This window comes from Eleutherodactylus coqui, chromosome 9 (genome assembly GCF_035609145.1).
Source record: "Eleutherodactylus coqui strain aEleCoq1 chromosome 9, aEleCoq1.hap1, whole genome shotgun sequence".
NCBI classification, from domain to species: domain Eukaryota; kingdom Metazoa; phylum Chordata; class Amphibia; order Anura; family Eleutherodactylidae; genus Eleutherodactylus; species Eleutherodactylus coqui.
Window position 1 is genome coordinate 150,411,102 of NC_089845.1, and position 24,621 is coordinate 150,435,722.

The window sequence follows — 24,621 nt, forward strand, 5'->3', positions numbered from 1 at the left end:
TCATGCGAATTAAACTCTCTGCAGCCCCTCCCTCCCCCCCTTTTCCCTCCAAACTAATAATTGCTACATAGTATCTCCTAAAAGAAAACAACAAAGCAACAAATATTGACATTCTTAGAAAGTGTAGGACAGGCTGGGAGGGAGCAGCTCTGGATCTGCTATGTAGATGAGGTTCTGTAATGATTGCAATGTGCACACAGTATGAAGGATGACCCTATTGAAATCATTTTAGAGCAGCCCTGGAGTTGCTAGGACAACCAGTGCTCTCTTGGCTTATGTGACAGTGAATTTGACGTCAACTGGAGGCAGAGCCTGAACATTAAGCCACACAGCCCAGAGGCTTGTGAATGTGCTGCATGGTGGAGCAGGAGGAACTGTCTGCTGCTGCTACTACTGAGGCTTCTCATTGTCTGCAGGAGAATGGACTATTAAATATCTGATCAGCATTACATCTGGTAAGCAGGCGATCGCCATACCTCTTTAGCACGTCTCTCTTTGCTCCATTGGACAGAGCAAGCACAACTTTTAGTACATTTGTGTGCACTTTCTGTAGATTGTCAGATTGCAACACAAGGCAGAAGGAAGTGACTACATAGCTCTTGCATAGTTCTATTTACAGTGCTGACATACTATAGTAGTCTCATTCAGTGCAGCCCTCAGGAAGGAAACTCTTGCATATGGCTGTTGTATTTCTCTACTTGATTGTGCATAGTAGTGATACTATTTATTAGTAGCATTACTGAGACTACTGCCCATGAATATGGAGACATGCTGTGTGTGTACGAACACATATAGCACTAAAGTCCATCTATATTCTACTATTCTGCACATATACCGCTCTGTATTGAAAGAATTTAGAACCACCAACATGTGTTGCTTCTACATTGTTGCATATTCAGTACAATGTAGCAAAATATCTCCTCCTGTATAGCACCATCTAATGCTACATTGTATCAATATTGCATCTGTACTCAAGGAACCTGTATTATAGTCTACATTTCACTCTACTATTATATAATCATATATTGCATGTACATTACGCTGCTGTATATTTTGTACCCCTTTAGCACCAACCATATAGCACTAAATGCTGTCTACATTATACTATATTGCTATATATTGCACCTATATAGCATCTATCTGTCTAATCTATCAATCTATCTCTTATGTATCTATATCTATCACTGTTTTGTGTCAATATGTCACTATTACTTTGCACCTATGTAGCACTAGGTTGTACCACATAAATGTATATGGCACTTATATAGCAAAGCTTTGCACCTATATAGTACTAGGTTGTGTCAAATAAATGTATATGGCACTTATATAATATAGCAGAACTTTGTGTGCACTAATACAATGCTTTATTCTACATGTACAGTATAGCAGTATATTTCATGTAGTATTACATGGCATCCAGGCAGAACTACTTTGCATTCATATGCCAATATATTGCACCTAGATATAAAATTAGAGAGCACGGGGCAGTAAAGGAAATGTCTGCTTCAGGATCAACTCTACAAGTGACTATTATCTGGGTTGGCACATTATTTCTGTTTGCTTGCAAGAAAATGAAAATAAAGTGTATTTGCCGCCTGTAATGTGGGTGGAATGTGATAGTTACACAATGCAATCTGTTGGGCAGAGAGCGCTCCTGGCCCTGGTCACTGGCACCATGGAGCAGTTACAGGGCTTTCTGTGGCATTTCAGCTGTTGCTTGTCACATAGAGCCTGAAAAATAAACATATAGCTAAATGTTAACCACAGGAACTTTACTTCTGCTTGTAGATAGGACGGTGCCAGCTGGCAAGGCTTGGCACCACTGCAGGCTGAACTGCCTTATGTACATTATATTACAATCTAATATTTGCTTATGAAATGCAGTAACTCCCTTTTTCAGCATAGATGTGATTTACTGTGAGAATAGGATTTATCCATGCTAAGCATACTAATCCCGGCCTATGGCAGAGATAGATGGGTAATTTTTAGCATCATGTTAACTGTATTAGGATAATGAAGCAGATTTCCCTCCATTTTATGAACACCATAGAAAACATAACACTTGGATGTATGACAAACTCAGCTCTGCTACATCCCATATCCAGTGATACTATACCTAAATTCAATAGAAATGCATTTGTTCGGTGTAATATAACAGCACTGAAGCGATGCATTATGGATGTTGGAAACAGTAAATAAAAAAATGCATCCATGGATATTTAGGGCTTATGTATATGCAGTAAATTCACTTCTAACGTTTACTGCAAGGGGGTTCTAGCTTAGATATTGATGACTGGATATGCCATATTGATCTCTATATCTATCTATTAGCTATTTGTTTCTATATATCTATTTCATATATATCTATCATATATATATATATATATATATATATATATATATATATGTATATATATATATATCTGTCTCATATCTATCTATCCATCTTGTGTATATATTTTTTTCAATCTATCCATTATCTCTATCTGTTTCTATGTATCTAATCGATTATCTGTATCTATCTGATTATCTTTCTATCTCATATCTATCTATCTATCTATGTAATATCTATCTATCTATGCAATATCTGTCTATCTATCTCATACCTATCTATCTCATATCTATCTATCTATCTATCTATCTCATATCTTTCTATCTATCTATCTCATATATATCTGATTATCTATCTATCTATGTAATATCTATCTATCTATGCAATATCTATCTATCTATCTATCTATCTCATACCTATCTATCTATCTATGTAATATCTATCTATGCAATATCTGTCTATCTCATATCTATCTCCTATCTATCTATCTATTTATATATCTCATGTCTTTCTATCTATCTATCTCATATATATCTGATTATCTATCTATCTATCTATCTCATATTCTCTATCTATCTATCTATCTCATAGCTATCTATCTATCTCATATTCTCTATCTATCTATCTATCTCATAGCTATCTATCTATCTATCTATTTATCTATATATCTCATATCTTTCTATCTATCTATCTATCTATCTATCTCATATATATATGATTATCTATCTATCTATCTCATATTCCCTATCTATCTATATACTATCTATCTATCTATCTATCTATCTATCTATCTATCTATCTCATATCTATCTATCTCATATCTATCTATCTATCTCTATATCTATCTATCTATCTATCTATCTCATATCTATCTATCTCATATCTATCTATCTATCTATCTATCTATCTATCTATCTCATATCTATCTATCTATCTATCTATCTATCTATCTATCTATCTATCTATCTATCTATCTATCTATCTATCTATCTATCTATCTATCTATCTATCTATCTATCCATCTATCTATTGCATTCCCCCATCCAGTTAACCTTTTCTTGAGTGTGAACTCTGAATATTCAGTACTTTCTGATCAAATTTCTGTAGAAGTAGGTCGAGAATCAATATGCCTGTAAAGTCCCCACAACCCAGCTTTTCTAGTCTCCGGCATCTCCTATGTGAAATTCGTGCTGTTACTTGGCTTCCTATGAAAGGGATATGTTCATGATGGCTATAAATAATAGTGAATGAAAGAATACAGTGACTGAGGTGGTGGATGAGCCACTACATAAATATACAAGTCATGAAGTAGTCCGAGGGGGGTAAGAACCTGGTGGGAGCTGTGATGGCATCTTTATTGGTTGTCACCAAACTTTTCCAAAAATAAGACTTACGTTTTCTGATATTTTTTGCTTTTTGGGGTTTCTTAATCCCATAGGGTTTAATATTATTTTGCCAAGTTAACTACTGCTTCAAAAGGATTAATTTACAATCCCTTATTAGTATGTGGCCAGAAAGATTGAATAGGTTATTGATCTTGCTTTTCTAGACTCTCTTAGCCTTGGTGTGATGAGTATTGACTGTTTTACACCAGGAATGCTCTAAGAACAGTCCTGGTTGTACCTCCAGCCGGGAGTATCATAGACATGGGAAATAAAAGCATCCTAAATGACTTGGCTGCGCACCCTGAAAATATACTATTTAGTATCTAGTTTGCAACTTTTAGTTTGTCTATCTGTGAAATGTATAACTTTTTAGATGGCGGGATGGTACATAATGATAGAACATTTTATAGATATTGCTGTGACGTGAGCCACTCTCACACAGCAGCGCGGCAAAGCGCTGCGAATTTACTTTAGTTTTCGGCCGCAGCTCCCTGCGGCTGACAGCTAGACGCAAAAAATAGAACAGACTCTGCTTGAGCGCATGTCTATGAGGCTGCCATTGAAATCAATGGGAGCGCTATACCGCAGTGTTCAAAATGCTGCGGTAAACGGGGAAAAAAGCGTGAGAGCGGCCTTAGACTCCAGGTGCATGTATAAGTCATTTACAGTCACAGTGGTTATTGTAGGCATTACCTAGTGTTTCTACAATCCTTAAAAGAGCTCACTTGGTTTAGGAAACACCTTAGGGAATTTGGAGTTAAAAGGGGGTTGTACAAGAATTTCAAGTTATATCCTATCAACAGGATAGGGGATAACTTGCTGATTGGTGGGGGTCTGACCAATGAGACCCCCACCGATAAAGAGAACAGGGGTCCTGTGTCCCTCATTGTGGGATTACTGCACCCCCTGCAGTGAGGAGACAGAATGAAGTGCTGGTTGTGCCAGCACACCAGCGCTCCATTCACTTTCATTGGTACTGCTGAGATACCTGAACGGTACCCACTGGGGTATTTCAGTCAATCTCATTGAAATTAATGGAGCGCTGACCACGCATGTGCGGCCAGTGCTGCATTTAGAGTGGCAGGAGAGTGGGACACAGGGGTTCCATTTTTGAGATCGACGGGGGTCTCAGCGGTGAAAGTGGATAGGGGATAACTTGAAATTTTGGTACAACCCCTTTAATAGTGGGGAGCCCCATTCATTTCTCTCATCTAATTTTCGGACCAAAGAGCATTTGTGAAAAGTATCTCCCACTTTGGAGGACCCAACCTGTCTGTGTATTACAGAACCAGCCTTTTGATTCGAAAGTAAATTTTGTAATCCTTCATTTCACCTGTAGTGGCACTGCAGGCAAACTGAACAGTTGCTGCTACTTTCCAGCATACTCTCCCCTATGGCTTATAGTGTGAGGACCCCTTTTTGCTGTAGAGCATATAGAAAGGGTTGTTGAGATGCAGAGATGAGACAAACTATTTTAAAGGATAATACTTGCATATGAACATTATGGAGGTGGGGGGGGGGGGCCCTAGTCTCCTGCTCTATGAGGCGGAATGAAAAGCCATTCTCTAAGAATCATCATCTGAATGGCTGCTGTATAATGCCACAGTTGTCTGGCTGGCTGTAGCTTCCCATGATAAAACCCGTTTGTTGAGATCGGCAGGAGCTGGACCTCCATCGATCAGCTAATCACTGTGGAGACTCTCATCTGAGATGGGTTCTCTCTTGTCTTTTAAGACTTAAAGTGTACTTCCAACTATATAGAAGAATGTGTAGGGGGTGGAAGTATTAAATATGTCTATTAAGAGGAAATATAATGGTTACTGATGCTTTCTGTTTCTTCCGGGTTGTTACAGACCCTGTCATGACTCCTGGGACATTGTATGTATGTCTGGTGAATACTGGAGGGTGTCATAAGGTACAGGGCAGGGCTTCTGAGTCTGGCCGATGAATAGTAGAGCGGGGATAAAACTCCCAGACACAGATCCGGTAGATGGTGAGGGCATAATGTCAGTCTCCCCTGTCTCAGTACCAGCCTGGGATCCGACTAGATTGGGTCTACAGGAACAGGGCTCGGTTGTAGGGAGTGTAATGTAATGTGTGAGGTCAATATTTGCACTGAGACTGACGCCTCATGCTGTAACCGGGAACGCTTATTTAACAGTCTTTAACATTTTCACCTTATCCCTATGTCAAGGTAGGACGTAGGGTCTGCAAAGAGACAGATATGGTAACGAGTTCTCACTTAAAGCCTATTGAACCGGAGTGCAATGGATGCAGTTGAGACAAAATCTTCTTCTCGCTGCTCGTAGCCCATAGGACTTTATATCACACACATTGGACTGTGCTGCTCCTGGGAATGGCTTCCTTCCACCACACCTCTACTCAATCTATCTGCTTCTACTCTGTTTCTCACGGCCAAGACTTACCGTTTTGGGGTCTTTAGCCTCCCAGCTGCTCCTTAAAGCCACAGTATAACATTTTCAACATTTAAGCACCTTGTATTACAATAAACTGGAGAACTTTCCCGCTCCCCTATAAGTGAGCTTCTGGTGTGGAGTGCAGTAGCAACTATGGGAGGCCTGTGAGATGTTGAGTGTAGTTGATGAGTGTGAACCCTGAGAAAGCTCAGTTTCCTGCTGTATTGCTGTGACCGTAAGGACTGTGAGTGCATATCCCGGTGTACTGATGAATGTGACCCCAGAGCCATGCCAGGCCTGCTGTGTGCTTAACGAGACTGTATTGTGGTCCTATAGGGGCCGTGACTGTATTACCAAGTTCTAAAGACTGTTACTGTTTACTGCAACTTATGCCCCATCTCTTAATCTACCTGCCTTGAGGGGTCCCACAAATGGTTATAGTGCAGGTGCGTGTACAATAATCGTTTTCCTAAATACGTAGCATAGCAGATTCCGCCTCAGAATAGCAGAATCGACAAGCCGCGGCCTGTGCTGCTCATATCTGTGCACTAGGAGACAGAGCATCCGTCTATGTCTCCTAATATCCAGTAGGAGAACCAGTGCTGTAGAATCACATTACATCCTAAACCCTGTGTTGTACTGGATACGGGAGAACAAGACAGGTATGAACAGCCTGTTGATAGCATGGACCAGCCAGAAGTAGAATCTACTATGCAATGTAGTTAGAAAAACTTAATATTCTATACATTCCTACATTATAATCTATATTATATGCTATAGAATTGGATGTACACTTTAAAATCACTTCCTGATCAGCAGTGTTTCCTACCTTAATCACCGGGAATGGTTCATCTAGGCTTTTATAGTGTATGGGCAGTCAAGAACTGATTAATATATTGAATGATCATTGCATAAGGAACACCTATTCAATAATGTGTTGGTCTACCTTTTTAAGTGATCACACCCTGCAGACATGAAGGAGCAGATTCCATAAGGTGGCAAACATCCTCCATACTCAACTTCACCCATGCCCACTGAGCAGCTCCATCAGTTGGTGCACATTTTGTGGATAAATGGGAACAGATCTCACAGCCCTTTCCAGCATATCCCAAACATATTCAATAAGGGTTACAGTCCGGTGAGTTTGAGGGCCAAGGCAGTATGGAGAATTCATTGTCGTGTTCCTTCTACCACTCTCTAGTGATCTGAGCTTAATGACACAGAATGTTATCCTGTTGCAACATGGCACTGTGGTTGGGGAACACCTCCTGAAGATATGGGTACAGATGATCAGCTCACTGATCCCTGTAGTGTTCACCATTCAAGGATTATGGTATAATGGCCAACGGTCTTAGGCCATGCTGGGAAAATGCTCCCTAGACCATGACACTGCAACCACCAGCCTGTTGAACCCCAATGACACACCCACGGGATACAAGTTCATGTTATGTATGCCAGATGTGGACCTCGTCAGTCTTATGGTTCAGCAGAAAATGAGACTCCTCAATCCACACAACGTTCTGCTTTGTGTCCAAGGTCTATTGACATCTTTCTTGGGTCCATGCAATGTGTTGTTGGCAGGATCATCAGGGACACCCTACCCTTCTCAATCTTTGGCCATTGAACCCTTGTCAGTGCAAGGTATGCCACATGTGGAGATGTGTCTAACATCCCTGCTGTTGTAATTGTGGGTCAGTTGGTCCACTGTCGCCCATTGTTGTTGAGATACTAGATGTGCCACCTAAAACTCATCTTTAAGATCAACCAACACATGGCCTGCCGCTGTGTAATCTTTTGTCTGATGTCCATCCATGGTTTAACCAGTCTTGGTACACTCTTGATGCCATGGTTTGGTAACAGCCAACAAGGCCAACTCTTTCAGAACTACTAGGACCAACTCTGCACACCAAAAATCTACCTGCGGTCAAAGTCACTCAAGTCACCATATTTACCCATGACTGCCATGTGCAGAGAAGAGGTCAGCACATTATCTGAGAACAGATCGTGACGTGGCCATCGCGTGGTGCCACGTTACTGAAGACGTCCTGTGCCAGCTGTTCCTAATGCAGTGATCATCCACTGTATAAGATGCCTCATGAGACATTGCATATATTGGAATGTCCTTAACGGTCCCTCTTATCTCCTAGCTCACCCCTGAGTCTCCCGGACTTATTGGCTATAGTACTATGTGATAAATATTCTAGATATCGTAGTTCTTATGACTGAATGGATAAGGTGTAGAAAGTGTTCCTTGTAATCCTTAGCTGTGAAGTAACAATAGCCAACAATCAATATTTAGCTTTCATGGCTTTAATGCTCGCTGATCTAATGAAAGTCAATGTTTGTGGTTATTAAATATGTAATTTTACACCTGTTTTCTTAACAAACCTTTGTGTACAAAACAGTCTCTGCTGAAGTTCCTGGGACGACGTTTCTCTACAAATGGGTCTGTTTTGCATCTAAACTCTAGCGCTTATATATTTAGCTCCCCTGACATTTGCTCTGCGGTTTTGATACTTTGTCTCTTCTTGATTCAATTTCAGTTTAGAATTTGTGGTCACACAATGTTGCCATTTTCTTCCACAGGGAATCGAATGAGTACATACAGTTTTATGTACCGTATATAAATTAAAATTAGATTTAGTGTTTTACTTTAACATTTTTAGGCTTCTTTCAGGCGTTTTAACTCTGTGCTTTGCAGACCGTAATATGGAGCTAATGAACATCTATGTATCTTTTTGCATGGCCATGTTGTTCACGGCCTTCTTTGTTATAGAACGTAGCAAAACCTAATTTTTCCGGTTTCACTTCGTATTGGTGTTCTAACCTATTGGCAAATAGGGATTGGTAGAATCAGAGCATGTCTTATTTTTTGGGCTATATCGCCCATTTATGCCTACAGCTGCGTGAAAAAAATCATATCGTACCTGCTTGTAAATGCAACTTTTATGCAAATGCGATATTTTTATGTTTACTGTTAAAGCAACAGGCGATTTTCACGCATTCGAAAAATGCACATGAAAATCGCATGTGCAATTGCGAGTAAAGTCACATGTTTATGAGCGCAGTATCACGCTCGCATGGGGAAATACTCCCTTCCTGAGAGTTTGCAACAATTGTATCCAGCCAAGGAAATGGTCTGCTCACAGGTTTTCCTTCTTGATGTCTTCTCTGTTGGGATATGAATATTGCTTTTACTGGTTACAGCCGTTCACAGTCTGTGAATTGGATTCATAGTATTACTTGGATTACAAATATTAGGGCTGGGTCCACACGGGGCGGATTCCTGACGGAAATCTCGCGGTTTTGCCGCAGCGAAAAACCGCGAGATTTCCGCCAGGAGAACTGCTGCTTCAAAACCCGCGGCGGTTTTGAAGCGGCCCGGCCGCTCTTCTGCTGCAGCCGGCGCTCCCATAGAGGAGAGCGCGTCCGCAGCGGAAAAGAAAATAAACATGCTGCGGTCGGCAAATCCGCGCCGCAGCGTTGGCTTCTGCCGGCTTAGCCGCAGCGGATTTGCCGTCCCGTGTGGACGAGATTTCTGAGAAATCTCGTCCACATGGCTGGCTCATCCCGGGATTAGTGGCCGCATGCGGATTTGCCGCAGCAAAATTCCGCTGGAATTTCCGCGGCAAATCCGCCCCGTGTGAACCCAGCCTAAGTCCCCATTTTGCCCTGAACTGTATATTTTTGAAGTGGCGCACAGTCATTCTGAAACTTTATATGAAAATAGCATAAAATTCGGAGTCACCAAAAACGGACTTACCTGTGGGCCTCATTCACACAGCCTTTAGAACGGGTAGATCCACATCAGATTTTTCAGACTTGCTTCTGACACTTTAATCCGTGGCAGACTGGGAATTCTAAAATAGCGCAGACTTCGCCGCGGATTTGGGCGTGGAATCCCTGCCCAATTCTGCTACAAAATTACGCCGTGTCAGTTGGATCCACTTCTAGCTTTGGCTCGAAAAACTGCTACAAAAACCTTTGTGTGAAAACACCCTTAGGGACCTTTCACACGTTCAGAGTATTTCCGCCAGCGAGCACCGCAAGACGTAGAGCTACGGAGTATTGCATCAAATCCGCAGGTAGCCTGCAGATTCCGGTGCTGAATTTTCTGTCTCTTTTGGTACAGAATATGGAAACGTTTAAGGACTTTTCACGTGCGGAATATTTCTGCAAGACAGATCTAAAGACGCAGAAAGTCCCGTACCAAAGTCCGCATACATCTGGGTAATGGAGTTGAAATCTGCAGCAGCAGATTAATGTTGGCCTCACACAAGCGTATGTGCAAAAACACACACGATAGCGCAACTTTTGTGCCGTGAATGGCGCACGTTTTTGTGCATTTTGCTCCACTTTTTACGCTGCCAGGGACTGTTCACATCAGCGAGGGGCACACCCACGCCGTGATTCAAAAGGCTGTGCAGCTTAATTAATCCCCAGTGTTATCGAGTGCATTGCGAAATTGCGCAGTTCCTTGTGCATGAATCGGATGCGCATTTGCGCACCCCCAAAGACTTTCATGGGCCTATGCGCATTAAAATAGAGCATGTTGCCTTTTTTTTTGTGTGTGCTCAAAATGCTCGCGCAAAAGCTGAAATGAGAATGAACCAATTGAAAACAGTGGGTTAGACTCTTTGCCAATGCGAACGCAAATGCACTCATGTGAGGCTGCCCTAAGCTAAGTTTTTAAGTGCGTATTGCAGAGATATTTCACATGTGTTAGGGCTCTTGTCCACGGACGGATTTGCATTGTCCGGTGTGGGATTCTACCTCCGGACTCCGCAGCAAATCCAGCCCATAGCATGCAATGTAAAAACGTGATTTCCTGCCAAAGAGCAGAAATCGGTTGCGATTTTCCGCTCGCGGAGAAGAAATCACAGGATTCTGCGATTTTGTGCGGGCTACGCACTGACGGCTTTCATTGAAGTCAATGGAAGCTGTCTGTCTCGCGGCCATCATTGCAGAATGGCCATTGGAGCCGCATCTTCGTCTAGCAACGGAACAGCGTCCACTGTCCTGCACAAGCGTGCGCAGGCCGACACATCCGCAGCACAGAGAAGAAGACCTCGGACAGGTACACAGTGGTCATCGACTAGGCACCGGGACGAACTCCGCTGAAGGATTCCGCATGCATGGTTCGACCTGCTCATGGACAGGAGCCCTTAAAGGGGTTGTCCCGCGCCGAAACGTTTTTTTTTTTTTTTCAATATCCCCCCCGTTCGGCGCAAGACAAACCCGATGCAGGCATAAAAAAAACAAACCGCCCAGTACTTACCCGAATCCCCGCGCTCCGGCGACTTCTGACTTACCTTGTGAAGATGGCTGCCGGGATCTTCACCCTCGGTGGACCGCAGGTCTTCTGTGCGGTCCATTGCCGATTCCAGCCTCCTGATTGGCTGGAATCGGCACGTGACGGGGCGGAGCTACGAGGAGCCGCTCTCCGGCACGAGCGGCCCCATTCAGAAAAGAAGAAGACCGGACTGCGCAAGCGCGTCTAATCGGGCGATTAGACGCTGAAAATTAGACGGCACCATGGAGACGAGGACGCTAGCAACGGAACAGGTAAGTGAGTAACTTCTGTATGGCTCATAATTAATGCACAATGTACATTACAAAGTGCATTAATATGGCCATACAGAAGTGTATAGACCCACTTTGTTTCACGGGACAACCCCTTTAAAGTTCCCTTAAAGGGGACTATTACTATTCATTACTAATTCTCAGAACAGGTCACCAGTAGTTGACTTGTCCCTCGGGATCCCCACCGATCAACCATTTGCCAAGCTTCCATCAGTGCGGTCAGCTCTGGAAGCAGATATCGCTGTCAACATTGCAGCGGCCTGGGTTGGTACTGCAGGTGCAGCTCTAATTAAATTCACTGTAGCATGGGCAGCACTATCTGCTTCCAGCGTTGTCCATGCTGACTGCGGACCCAGCGAACAGCTGATTGGCAGCGATCCCGAGCGTCAGATTCATGCAATCAACTATTGATGACTTATCCTGAGAATAGGTCATCAATAGTAAAATTCGAGGAGGACCCCTTTAAATGAAGGCTATCTACAGTTGGTGCATGCCATACGACATACATGTAGAATAAGCAGAATCGAAAATCTTCTCCTCTGATTCTTCCCTTCTAACATCTGCATTTGACTTGGCCAGATGTTTCTTATGCAGGGGCGTACATACAAGTGCACTAATCAAACTGCTCTCACACCCCTATATCCCCCCTCCTCCTTCCTATACTCAACAGCAATGGATCCCAAAAATGAGAGCATATGATTCCAATGTGTATGACCTGGTGTATTCCGTCACTGAAAGGACATGCTGTCATTTGTAGTTCACAGGGGCCACAACCTTGTCAGAGATGGTAGATTTGTTCTTGCTACTCTGTTTGCTGCTGACTGTTACTTTAAAAAAGAATCCCTGTGGAATTCCATCCCCTTCTGGAATCCAGCCTCAAAACTTTCAGTGCCAGCAGGAGTTGTCACTTCAGATGACATGACTTGAAAAGAGCTCATGTACATTTATAGCTTGGCTATCGATGGCCTTAGTAGCTACGAGCATTTGTTAGTCTACAGATGTCATGTACACACTTCATTGACCGAATGGTCTGGAATTCCCTCTGTCTCTGTGGATACTTAATGTCAGCATAGAACATGTTTTACTGCTTTTAACCATTCTATGTAACGGAGGACACAAAGAATATACGGCACAATGTAACGCCTCTCTTCGTTTCTACCCCTTATAAACTAAACTTTGTATATTGTACTGCTACATACATTTCGTAGTATGATTTTTACATGGTAATGAGGTAGATGATGCTTTAATGAAGGGTTATTTGGGATATTAAAATTAATGGCCTTTATCTAAAACCGTAGGTGGGGCCGACCTCTAATCAGAACGATAAAAGGTACAGGGTTCCTTTATTTTTTGCACAGGCAATTTCATAAAGGTCACATTTCTTAATACTGCAGCGTGTTTTATTCAGTCCCATTCAAGTGAGAGGCAGTAACAGGAACAGCAGTCTGTACTAAAGAGCCGGTGTATCTGTAAATGGTAAGGATTTCGGAGGTCCTATGGCCAGCACTGTGTAGGGTATGTTCACCCGTGGCGGATTTGCTGTGGATTTTCTGCAGATTTTGCTGTGGAATTTCTACACAGTTTATGGTACAAGCAATGTAGAGGAGATTTCTAAAATATCCTGCACATGGAACAAACATTTCCCGCAGCGAATCTGAAGAAGTTTTGAAAAACATTATGGGTTCTAAATCCATGCCTATTCATGCTGCTAATCTCAACCCTTGAAATACAAGAATTAATGAGGTTGTCCGGTCAGTAGGGGTTAAGATAAGAAACTGAAAGATACTTACCCTCCCGCAGCCCCAATGCTGCAGCCCCGCTGTGGTCCCAGTGGTTGTTACATGACATCACAGGAACTCTGGTGACCAGTGTAGCCAATAAGAGGCTGCAGCATCAATGCTTGTTTTCCTGCCATTGGCGTTCACATCCTGAGCGCCAGAAGTTCAGCAACTTGATACTGCAGCCTCTCATTGGCTGCGGATGTCACCAGAGTTCCTGTGACATCCCCTTTCACAATAACCACCGCGAGGCTGAATTACTGATAGCATGACCATGTCGATAAATTGGTAACCTTTTAGAAAGCTGGTCAACCAGGAAACCTTGACTCATTACTGGCATATGAAAACCATAACCCTAGTATAAGGATCTAGGAAGTTTGTGAGGTCCAGTGTGCATATATTGTATTTTAGCCACACTTCAGTAGCGGTGAGCGATTCCAGCGACCTCATTGGTTGTTGGGTAAACACACCCCTTTGGAGATGTGCACGAGTGCTACTTCATGAGACCTGCAGGGGGTTAGGGTTTAGGGATAGGGTTTGGGTTAGGGTTTGGGTTTAGGGTTAGGGTTTGGCGTTAGGTTTAGGGTTAGCGGCAGGGGTGTAACTATAGAGGGTGCAGGGGAAGCGGTTGCACCCGGGCCCAGGAGCCTTAGGGGGCCCATAAGGCCTCTCTTCTCCATATAGGGAGCCCAGTACTATGAATAAAGCATTATAGTTGGGGGCCCTGTTACAGGTTTTGCATTGGGGCCCAGAAGCTTCAAGTTATGTCTCTGTGCAGCATGGTTTAGGTATGGGTACGGGTACAGATACAGATAGAGGGGGGGCCCCGGATCACGTTTTTCATCAGGGCCCCTGAGCCTTTAGTTACGCCCCTGGTTAGCGGTTAGGGTTTAGGGCTAGGGTTTAGGGATGGGGTTAGTTGCCGACCATCCTACGGCCCTGCTGCTGCTTATTTAACGGGCCGCCCACTTGTGCACATCTCTAAAGGGGGGTGTGTACCCAACAACCAATGAGGTCGCTGGAATCGCTCACCGCTACTGAAGTGCGGCTGAAATACAAAATATGCGTCCAGTGCAGCTGAATGTAGTTTCAGTCAGACATACGACTCATTATCAGCCCTAAGACCTTTCATTCCAAGCCCTGGCTTTGTGACTGTTTCTTTAAAAATAGATTGAAAACCTCATCCAATTAGTCAGAGCTCTTGCTATGCCCATTTTAAGCAGAATCCTCTGTGTGATGCAAGGAATCCTGTGGGTTTTTTCAGTATATTCATGCATCATGCTTCCATTATCAGCTAACTATCCCAATCTAATTCTTCATTTCCTCCTCTCCTCTTGCTCGTGCTTCTGGTTGTCTTGATACTCTGTTGCAATAGACGATCAGATGGTAAAATGACAAAGCATTTCGGAAGAGCTCCTCTTGTATACCGCATGTATACGTGCCCTAACAAAAGTTGTAGATTAGTAACTTTGGAGGAAATCAGTGTTTTTCTACCCTGGTGTATTGGCAGACATGCAATTGTTAAGGCTGGCACTTTGATGAATAAGTCACCAGTCTGATGTGAGCAGCAACCGTGACAAACTTGAAAACATCAATTATTCTTCTGGTTCCTTGCTGATAAAAACAGAAGCGACTATCAGCAATTGCCTTTCTTAAAGTTAAAGGGGTATTCCCATTACAGAGAGGGATGGCATGTTGCTGCGTTACCATTAAAAGGTTTTCCTACACAGCGACGGTCCCCAGCCAACAGCTGCGGAGGGAATTACAGCGCGGCCGCATTCACTTAGGCTGCTTTCACACAGGCGGAATTATACTGCAACAATGTTGCAAAATCTGTTATACCGGAATGCCGTATCATAAAATCTGCATGTTAGCAGTGCGGATTTTGGTGCTGAATAATCCACAAGAAGGCAAATTCTGCAACGTCTGTAATACATCCGTGTTTGCACTTTCATGTAAAGTGGGTGGAAGTGCAACTACAAATTGATGGGGTCTTGACAGTCAGACCCCCACCGATCACAATAGGATGACTTATCCTCCTGATAAGCCATCGCTTTATGCATACCTCCTAAGTGTCCTGCTTTTGGAGAGATGGTCTCTACTTTAGACCCAAGTCCTTGTTTGCCCCTTGAATGGCCCTCTTTTTGGTCAAGGGAATTGGAAGAGGAGTGGGTAGATTACAATGGGGGAGAAGGGGTGGCGTGGCTATATGTGAGGGAAGGTAAGGGGGGAAACACAGAAGGACAGGAGGAAACAATGGACACACAAAAAAACATTCCAAAGAATAATAGGGAAGCCCCTTATACTCTGTTGGAGAAGAGGTGAAGGGCATGGGAGCAAAGGGTTTGGGCCCCCGTATCAGAACTCACCAACCATGAAGACTCTTATGTTCCTCTGAGTTTTGAAACTTCAACCCATGATGCCACATTTTAGCGAACTTTTTCCGAGTGTCTTTGAAAGAAGCAGTGGGGTCCTCCATCTCCATGGTCTCACGGATCAGTTGGAACCACATTGAAATAGAAGAAGGGGATGTTTGTCTCCAGAGTTTTGGGATGCATACCCTAGCTGTGTTAACCAGATGTCTCACCACAGAGCGCATGTAGGGATACTCAGAGATGTCACTGAGATGCAGGAGGAAGAATGCAGGTGATTTATTGCCTTCATGTGATTACTGCTGCGTCATTACACAATATTACACCTGCATCACTATGATGGCAAGCAAATAACTTCAGTATATACATATCTACGAAAATCTGGAAATCGAAAGAGAATGGAGCAACAGGTCCGTGTTATAAATGGGTGCCAGTGCGTCATTAGCCCAAAACGAGTGAATTAACTCACTGACCCAACAGAAAAGAATACAAATATGGAGGCGAAAACAGAAAAAAAAAAGGTCATGCGGTGTGATTTTAGAAAAAACGGCTGTAACGTATACGGCAATGTGAATAGATACATAGGTTTACATGAGCTCTGTGCTACAGTCCGCAAAACACGGGCCAAATACTGAGTTGAAATACGTTCATCTGAAAGCGGCCTGCAAACCTAAAGGTCATCAATAGTTGATCGTCACGGGTCATTCGCTCGGGACCCCGGCGATTAGCTGTTCACCGGGTTAGATCACAATGTATGGAGCCAGAAGGGGACCTCTTTGTAAATTCGTTGTGGTCCGGGTTGATGTTCCAGACTCTATTGCTAGAATGGGAAATACAAAAGCAGATCGGTGGGGGTCCAGACCTCCCATCGATCACCTACTGATGGCTCATCCTGAAGATAGGTCATCAATGGTTCAAAGCTGGGCAACTGATTTAATTTGCATCTAAATGATGTTCTGTACTTTATTTACCCGGAATGTCTGCGGATCTTGTGCTCCTATGTGTATTTCTAGCCTATGGTTGTTGTGCAGAATGACACATCATCTGCTCTAGAGTTTTATTATATATTTCGGGAGTCCGGGGGAAGCGGGATTGTGTGCATTGTATTAATAACTGAAATATAATTAATTTTGCTTCAAAGGCCGTAGCCGAGATGGCCCCCATTGTTCACGGAGTTCTTTTCATGCTATTGAAACCTATTCAAGTAGATTGAGATATTAACATCAGAAGGAAGTTTGCTGTTGGCTTCAGGGGCTCGTCTATGGTGGGTCATAGCTCTGTTGGCATAATTGGCAGGAGCTCCTAGATAATCCAAAGTCTATTGCTAATGTTTTGAACCAAAAGGGGGATTTGCACGTTTTCATTTCAGGTTATGGAAATGTGGTGAAAGCATAGAGGTCTTCCAGGAGGAGAACGTCAGAAAGTTGGTGGCAGTTTGAAAGTAGGGTTTGCCAGCCACACAATTATGTGAAACAGTGATTCTGATAATACATTTTTTTGTGCCTACTTAGAAAGATTTCTGAAAACAAGAAGGCCCATATACACGGACAGCACACAGCTCCATAATAGTCTGTGATGCTATCTACATGGCCGATATACAAGTACTGTGTGGAAAGAAATCACTACATGCCCTATTCTCTTACGTTTTTATGTGTGGAGCCCTAGTATATTGGAAGGCACACGGACAGGTATCCATGTGTTGTCCAGTGCGAGTTGGACCCAAGTTGCCCGGGTGTACAGCTGTCTGAATAGTCAGTCTGATGTTGGCCAAGACTTTGAAGACTATACGGGCAATAAAAACCACCTGGTCTAACTTGGGCACATCCTTATCTGCAAAGGGACCTATTCATGCTGTAGTGCCATACAAAGTATAGATCTATGTAGGACAGGGGATAATCCAAGGCGCCCACCTAAGGTGTGAAGACATTAGCACTACTAAATCCTACACAACTGGTCATCAGTAACATCAATCTTCTGAGCTATCGGTGTGTTACTCTACTGGGCACTGTGGCAAGTCATTTCTACCTGGCTATCTTGACATCAGTATTTAGTGCCAATTGGTGTATCCCAGTTGCCAAAAAGTTCTGGACTAGGACTAGAATAAATAGCTAGAACAGAAACTTCTAAGGGTATTTTCCCATTGGCCGAGTGTTGGCCGAAAAATCATTCCAACAAGCAATTTTGACCAATAGTTAGTTGTCTTATGTAAAAGTGGGACCCAACAGGGCACTGAGCGAGAAATTGCTCATTAGTCACTAGTCAGCTCACTGAAAGTAAATGACTGGTGAGCGACTTGTTACTTAGTACAAACTTCTATGTGGAGGCACAGGACAGATGTTTGTCCCATGTGAAAGTATCGGTATTAACAAGGGGGAATTACCGTATATACTCGAGTATAAGACGAGTATTTCAGCACAAAAAATGTGCCAAAAAAGCCCCCCTCGACTTATGGTCGAGTGAGGTAAAAGAAAAAAACAAAAAAAATGCAATGCTGACCTCCCAGCCGGCGTCTGTGTCCCCGGCACGATGCTCTCCTTGGCAGTGCGGCAAGCTGCTTGAGACTTCTCCCCTCTGTCATCTCCATGGCCCAGTTTTGAATTCCCCCGCCGTCAGTACTGTGTAACTAAGCAATGTGATTGGATCGGGCGCCAGCCAATAACAGCCGGCGCTTGATCATTCACAGCCTTTTAGTGAGAATGACATCACTGGATGGCTGTGATTGGTTTATCAAGAGCTGGCTGTGATTGGCTGTCTCTCAATCCAATCACATCACTTAGTTACACAGTGCTGACAGCAGGGGAATTCAAAGCCGAGCAGGGAGAATTCTCAAGCAGCTTGCCCACCGCTGGGGACAACATCGCGCCGGGGACACAGACGCAAGCTGGGAGGTGAGTATTGCAGTTTTTTTTTACCTAGTATATACTCGAGTATAGCTAGGGTTATACTCATTTCATTAAGTTTTACCAGTTTTTTTGTGGTAAAACTTATTGACTCGGTTTATACTCGAGTCGGCTAATACTCGGGTATATATGGTAATTAAATTGTTAGGGCGGTTTCAGATGACCGTATGCACAATTGCGCACGCATCAGTGCAACATATTCGTGCAGTGAACAAGGTTCAATGGGATATATTTGCATGCGTATTGGCGCATAGTACTGTTTGCATACACAGGGCCAGTTCACATGCGCGCGGCACACCCTGTCAGTGGCTTAAAAATCTATTTAGCCTAATGAGGTTCAAATGTGACCTTTGTTCTGCGGAATTGCGCGACGTATTGCGCATTTGCACGCATATAGAGCACCTGCCATAGACTTCTATGGAGCCCTTGGTATGCAAATATGCAGAAATATAGAGAAGGTCCTAATTTTTGTGTGCACAACCGAAATGCTCGCAAAAAAAATCATTTGTGTAAAGAAACCCATTGGCATAAACGGGTTCTATTCTCTGCAGATTCCACAGGTGAATTTTGCGTACACCAAACTGCCCACAAATACGGTCATGTGAAACCGCTCTTAACTATGAGCAGATCTGTATCAGGTTTACATAAAACTCTGTGGGGGACATTTACTAGAGATTAGCGATCTTATGCCAGGCTTTAATAGGAATGTACTGGAGTAAGCTGCGCCAAATTTGGCGCATCTCTAGACAGTGTGTGCTGGTGTAGAATTGTGCTAAAATGTTCACCGGTTTCATCTTTATTACATATAATTAAGAAAGGATAGCTGTATACATAAAACACATACAGAAGAGGCAGGTAGTCAGGGGCATAGCTAAAGGCTCAAGGGCCTGGGTGCAAAACTTTATCTTGGGGGCCCCCAACTTCTCTTAACCTCTTAACACAGAGGTGTAACTTGACGTTCCTGGGCCCCAATACAAAACCTGTAACAGGGCCCCCAACTATAATGCTTTATTCATAGTACTTGGCCACCTATATGGAGAAGATAGGCCTTATGGGCCCCCTAAGGCTCCTGGGCCTGGGTGCAACCGTATCCCCTATAGTTACGCCAGTGCGGGTAGTTATCTCAGCAGCATCTCAGAAATTAGCCATAAATAGAGAATACAAAGAGTTAAACACAATCAGTTGACCATACAGAGCTATTTATAGAAAAATAGATCTAAAAATACATTTGGTACATTTCATCGTCAGAACAACCCAAGTAATATCCCCCAAATAAGTATTTGCGCCCCGACATACGCTTAGCCACCACTTCTTCCAGGGGTTAACACAGGGGCGTAACTATAGGGGATGCAGGGGATGCGGTTGCACCCGGGCCCAGGAGCCTCAGGGGGCCCATAAGGCCTCTCTTCTCCATATAGGGAACCGAGTACTATGAATAAAGCCTTATAGTTGGGGGCCCTGTTACAAGTTTTGCATCGGGGCCCAGAAGCTTCAAGTTACGCCTCTGTGTTAATGTGAACCTGAATGTAACTGAAGACATTCATTATGTAGTAAGAGACAGACAATCAACCTCAGACGAGTTACAGCTCAGTTACATGTTAATCCCCGGAAAAAGTGATGGCAGAACACGTGTCAGGGCGCACTTACTTATCAGAGGGGCGTCAGCTGAGCTGTTGGGGCTGTGAGTGTGGTTAGGTACCAAATGTATTTTGGATTTATTATATATGCCTCTGTCCGACCACTGGTTATGTTCAGCTCTTTGTATACCCCACATATGGTTAATTGCCCAGATTACTTGTCTCTCCCGTATCTCTGCTTTTATGTGTATGACTATCCTTTTTAATGATATTTACCCGCTTAACGCTATGTGATATACGTTTACATCCTGGGGGGCTGGTTCGTACCGCAACAGGACATAAACTTACATCCCATGGATGGCAAAGGCTCAGAAGCCAGCCTCCCAGTGCAGCAGCGGGGAACGGTGAGAACACCGATCCCCGCTCTTAACCCCTTACATGTCGCAATCATTGTTGATGATTAACTGACATCCGGGTCTGCCATGGGATATGATCGCTAGCAATCATGTGATCATTAGGAGAAGTACTGCCATGTATTCTCATAGCAATCATATGATCATATAGGCGTGTGTGATACGCAGTCATTCGTGGCAATCAGATAGATTGACTTACGCTGTTTTGCTCACACTTGCGTGTATGTGGTCCATAATACACGAGCGCAAAAAAGAACGCAGCATACTCTATTTTGCTGCAGATTATGTGCGAAAGACCCCATTGTTCTCTGAGGGTGCGTAATCAGCGCTGTCCAATTACATTGCGTATGGGCGGGGTGTAAATGCACTATTGCAAAGCGGCATAAAGTAGGAAAATAGGAAAGTAGGAAATAAAAAAAAAAAAAAATGAAAAACTACGCTAATGGTCATGTGACCCCGGCCTAAGTCTGGGACTCTTTGACACGAACGGATTTGCATGCGCAATGTGGAGAAGTTTGAACCAATTGACTTCAATACACCCGAAATTGCGCAATACGCTGCACATATGCACGGGAAAAAGAACACAACTGAAATTCATTAGGCTAACTGTCCTTTAAAATCACGGCGGGGGTATATCGGCGCCCATGTTAACTGGCCCTGCGACCACAAAAAGTACAGTGGTATGGACAAAAATGCGCATCATTCATGGCACAAATGCATTGTGCTTACTGAGGGTTTTTATGCATAAGCTTGTTGGCAGGGGCCCTGCGGCCCACCAAAGTTTCGGGTGATACATAAAACTTAAAAAGTCGCGCATTTTTGACCAAATGCAACATGCGCCAAAATTTAGTACTAATAGATGTCCCATCTATGCTGCAGGGAGGAACTGTGTGCGAAGCATTCGAGGGAAGCTGACAGATTTTTGTCGGTGTGGCAGCCATGATAGACTTTGAGTGTTCTGCGGAGTTTCAGAGTTTGTTCTTAGGGGTCTGTTGCCTAGACTCCTGAATGTTTTTGGACACTTCCCCCAGCTGGTTGGCATTCTTACTCCAACATTAACTTTTCCATATGCCATTTTTCTCCCCATCGCATTTTCTCTTCCTTTTCTACCTCTTTACTTAATTTTTATTCTAGGGATGTGCCTTTCACTCCCCCCCCCCCCCCACCCCAAACCTACATGAACTGCTTAGTAGAAGTCAGCCTATCCCTGAGGAAGCAGCAGGTTGGGTTGTTTCCCATCTCTGCCATGTGTGGTTCTCTCTATTGAACTCTACGGGAGATAGAGAAAAACCAAGGCACACCTATAAATTCCTTAGGGCTCCTTCACACGAATATGTGGTGACAACGTACTATGTACCAATCTGCCATAGGCTTACTTCTTGACGCTAACACATATTGCGTGAAATGTGCGTGAAAGAAAGATCACAGCATGCTCTATCTTAGCAATATTATGCTTTCATACATGCCAAGATAGTGCATGACGATTGGCGGCATGCATCAAGTACACAATGACATCGCGCGCAACTGTCCAATCCAATTACCCTTGTGTGAAGACGCGCTTAGTCTTGCATGCCTGGTCATTGGGTCTACTCCTATGTTGCCTACTCTGGGTACACCCAGTTTTCCCAAAGGAACCCTCTGAGCCCCCCATTTATTGGATACTTATAGCATGTGACTGTGCCACAAATGTCATGGGTAGAAATATCCATTGAAGCCCAAACATAGATGCTTCTAGAAGATCCTCTCTACGATCTCCTGGTCTTACACGGCACATTTTTTAATGGAGCCTTCTTTCCAGTAGAGTAATACTAATGGGTTCCTTGCCTCTGCCAACATATACAACAGATATGCCTGAGCTTAGAATGGACTGACATCAGAGACACCTTCAGTGGATGCCAAGTATCTTGGGAGTAGCTCTACTTTCTGTTACGGCATCTTCTGGAGGAGACAAATGGATGGTGGTGATAGCGTGCAGAAGTATAAAAATAAAACAAGCTGGTGAGTGTGAGATGGTGCGTACTGACTCATATGTATGACACTGAGGGGGGTGTATCAAATGGTCACTTAGTGTGACCAAAAATAGTATCGTCCCCAAAATTGAGTTGGGTGGAATCCGGTGGTGGCTGGTCTTGTCTGCTGATGTTTGTAGAGTTTGCAGTGGGTTGCACCTACATAGTTGTTGTTGGTATGTTATAGCCATCTAGCTTTTGGGTGTTGATGCTTGATGTACAAGGGGGACCAGATTGACCAACTTAATTGTACCGGTTTGCTGACGTCCAATGATAGACACATGTCCGAACATACATAACCATACATGCAAGCATCCATTTTGTTATATTTGTGCCTGTATTGCTGTAGTAATGTAATTGTGACTCAGTGTTGTAATGTGTGACAATCCCCTAAAAGCTCGGAACATCAAAGTTGATGTCATAAGACAAGACTTAGACATTTTTTCCAATTCACATTCATCTTATGTAACCACATTGCCCACAATATGCTGTTTCCTGTGACATTTGTCTCACATGTAGAATGTATACTGCAAAGTTTGAACCAATTTTGTATTCGCAGCACAAGACTCACACCCCACAAGGGGTCACAGGGGGCTCTTTTGTCCAGAGCTATGCCTTCAAAGAAGTGCTGTCAATCTGTAGATCCCCTCTAGACCTCATGCTAAGCTTCTACCTGGTCATAACTCCAAGGCTTGGTTGTCTTCTGTGCAGATGGAGTATTTCTTATGTAGACTTCTGAATGGTGTATTATAAGGTTGCTTAGTAGTTATGGCTTGGAGCAAGCTTAGTTCAGGATTAGAAGAAGATATTGGGGGATTTCAGGAATGATGACGATTATTGGTTGTAGGATAGGGTATAAATTATTCTCTTTTAGAGCAATGGGATCAGTTGTGTCACCCGGAACTTGAACTTTTGACCGTTTGATCCCTCCTGCAGCATAATGTAATGCCACAGTATTCCATTATATACATTACCGCATCCTGACAGGTAGTCTGTCAAGCCACGCCATAGGCATGGCATAATAGGCAATCAGCCATGGTAGCGCTGGGCACCAACAGAAAGCCCCAGGCTGCCATGGCAACTGAGCGGCACCTTTCCATCTCATCGCGGGAGCGCCCATTTGGGATTTAAATGCTGCTGTAATAACTGACAGTTGTATTTACAGGGTTTTTGTCATTGTTAGTCGTTTAGTCGTTCACGACCCTTGGCAACCGTAAAGGTAAGCACTCTTCATGTTATTCGGTTTTGCAGGTGATATCCATGCCAGTATCAGCTCTGACAGTATCAGCCATCGTGTCCTTTGGCAGACGGGTCTTCTTTTGCCACTGATCTGTCCAAGCATTACAGACATTTCCAGCAACTCTGCTCGCATTACATGGCCAAAATCGGTGCGCCTGAGCCCGGTCATCTTGCCCTCCATGAGTCTGAGCCCGGTCATCTTGCCCTCCATGAGTCTGAGTCCGGTTATCTTGCCCTCCATGAGTCTGAGCCTGGTCATCTTGCCCTCCATGAGTCTGAGCCCGGTCATCTTGCCCTCCATGAGTCTGAGCCCGGTCATCTTGCCCTCCATGAGTCTGAGCCCGGTCATCTTGCCCTCCATGAGTCTGAGCCCGGTCATCTTGCCCTCCATGAGTCTGAGTCCGGTCATCTTGTCCTCCGGTGATATATATCGGGTTTTATACGATTCAGGACTTCTTTGTTTGTTACTTTCTCCATCCAGGGCCTGCTCAACAGCTTTCGCCAGCACCACAGCTCCAATGCATCAGTTGCGGCTGTTGCCATTAGGTGTCAGCTGTGAAAAACAGCTGGCATCCGCATTGTATGGAGAGAGATTGGCTCCTAATCCCCCTCCATA

At 43.8% G+C, this 24,621-nt stretch overlaps 1 protein-coding gene across 1 annotated transcript in view; it reads left to right on the plus strand.

Annotated features, from left to right (window-relative positions):
- Positions 1 to 306: 306 nt before the first annotated feature.
- Positions 307 to 24,621, plus strand: part of NCALD (neurocalcin delta) — a 104,915-nt gene continuing 80,600 nt past the window's right edge. Inside the window, exon 1 of the mRNA XM_066578628.1 lies at positions 307 to 455. The gene's annotated coding sequence lies outside the window, so the exon portion shown is untranslated. The remainder of the gene's footprint in view (positions 456 to 24,621) is intronic.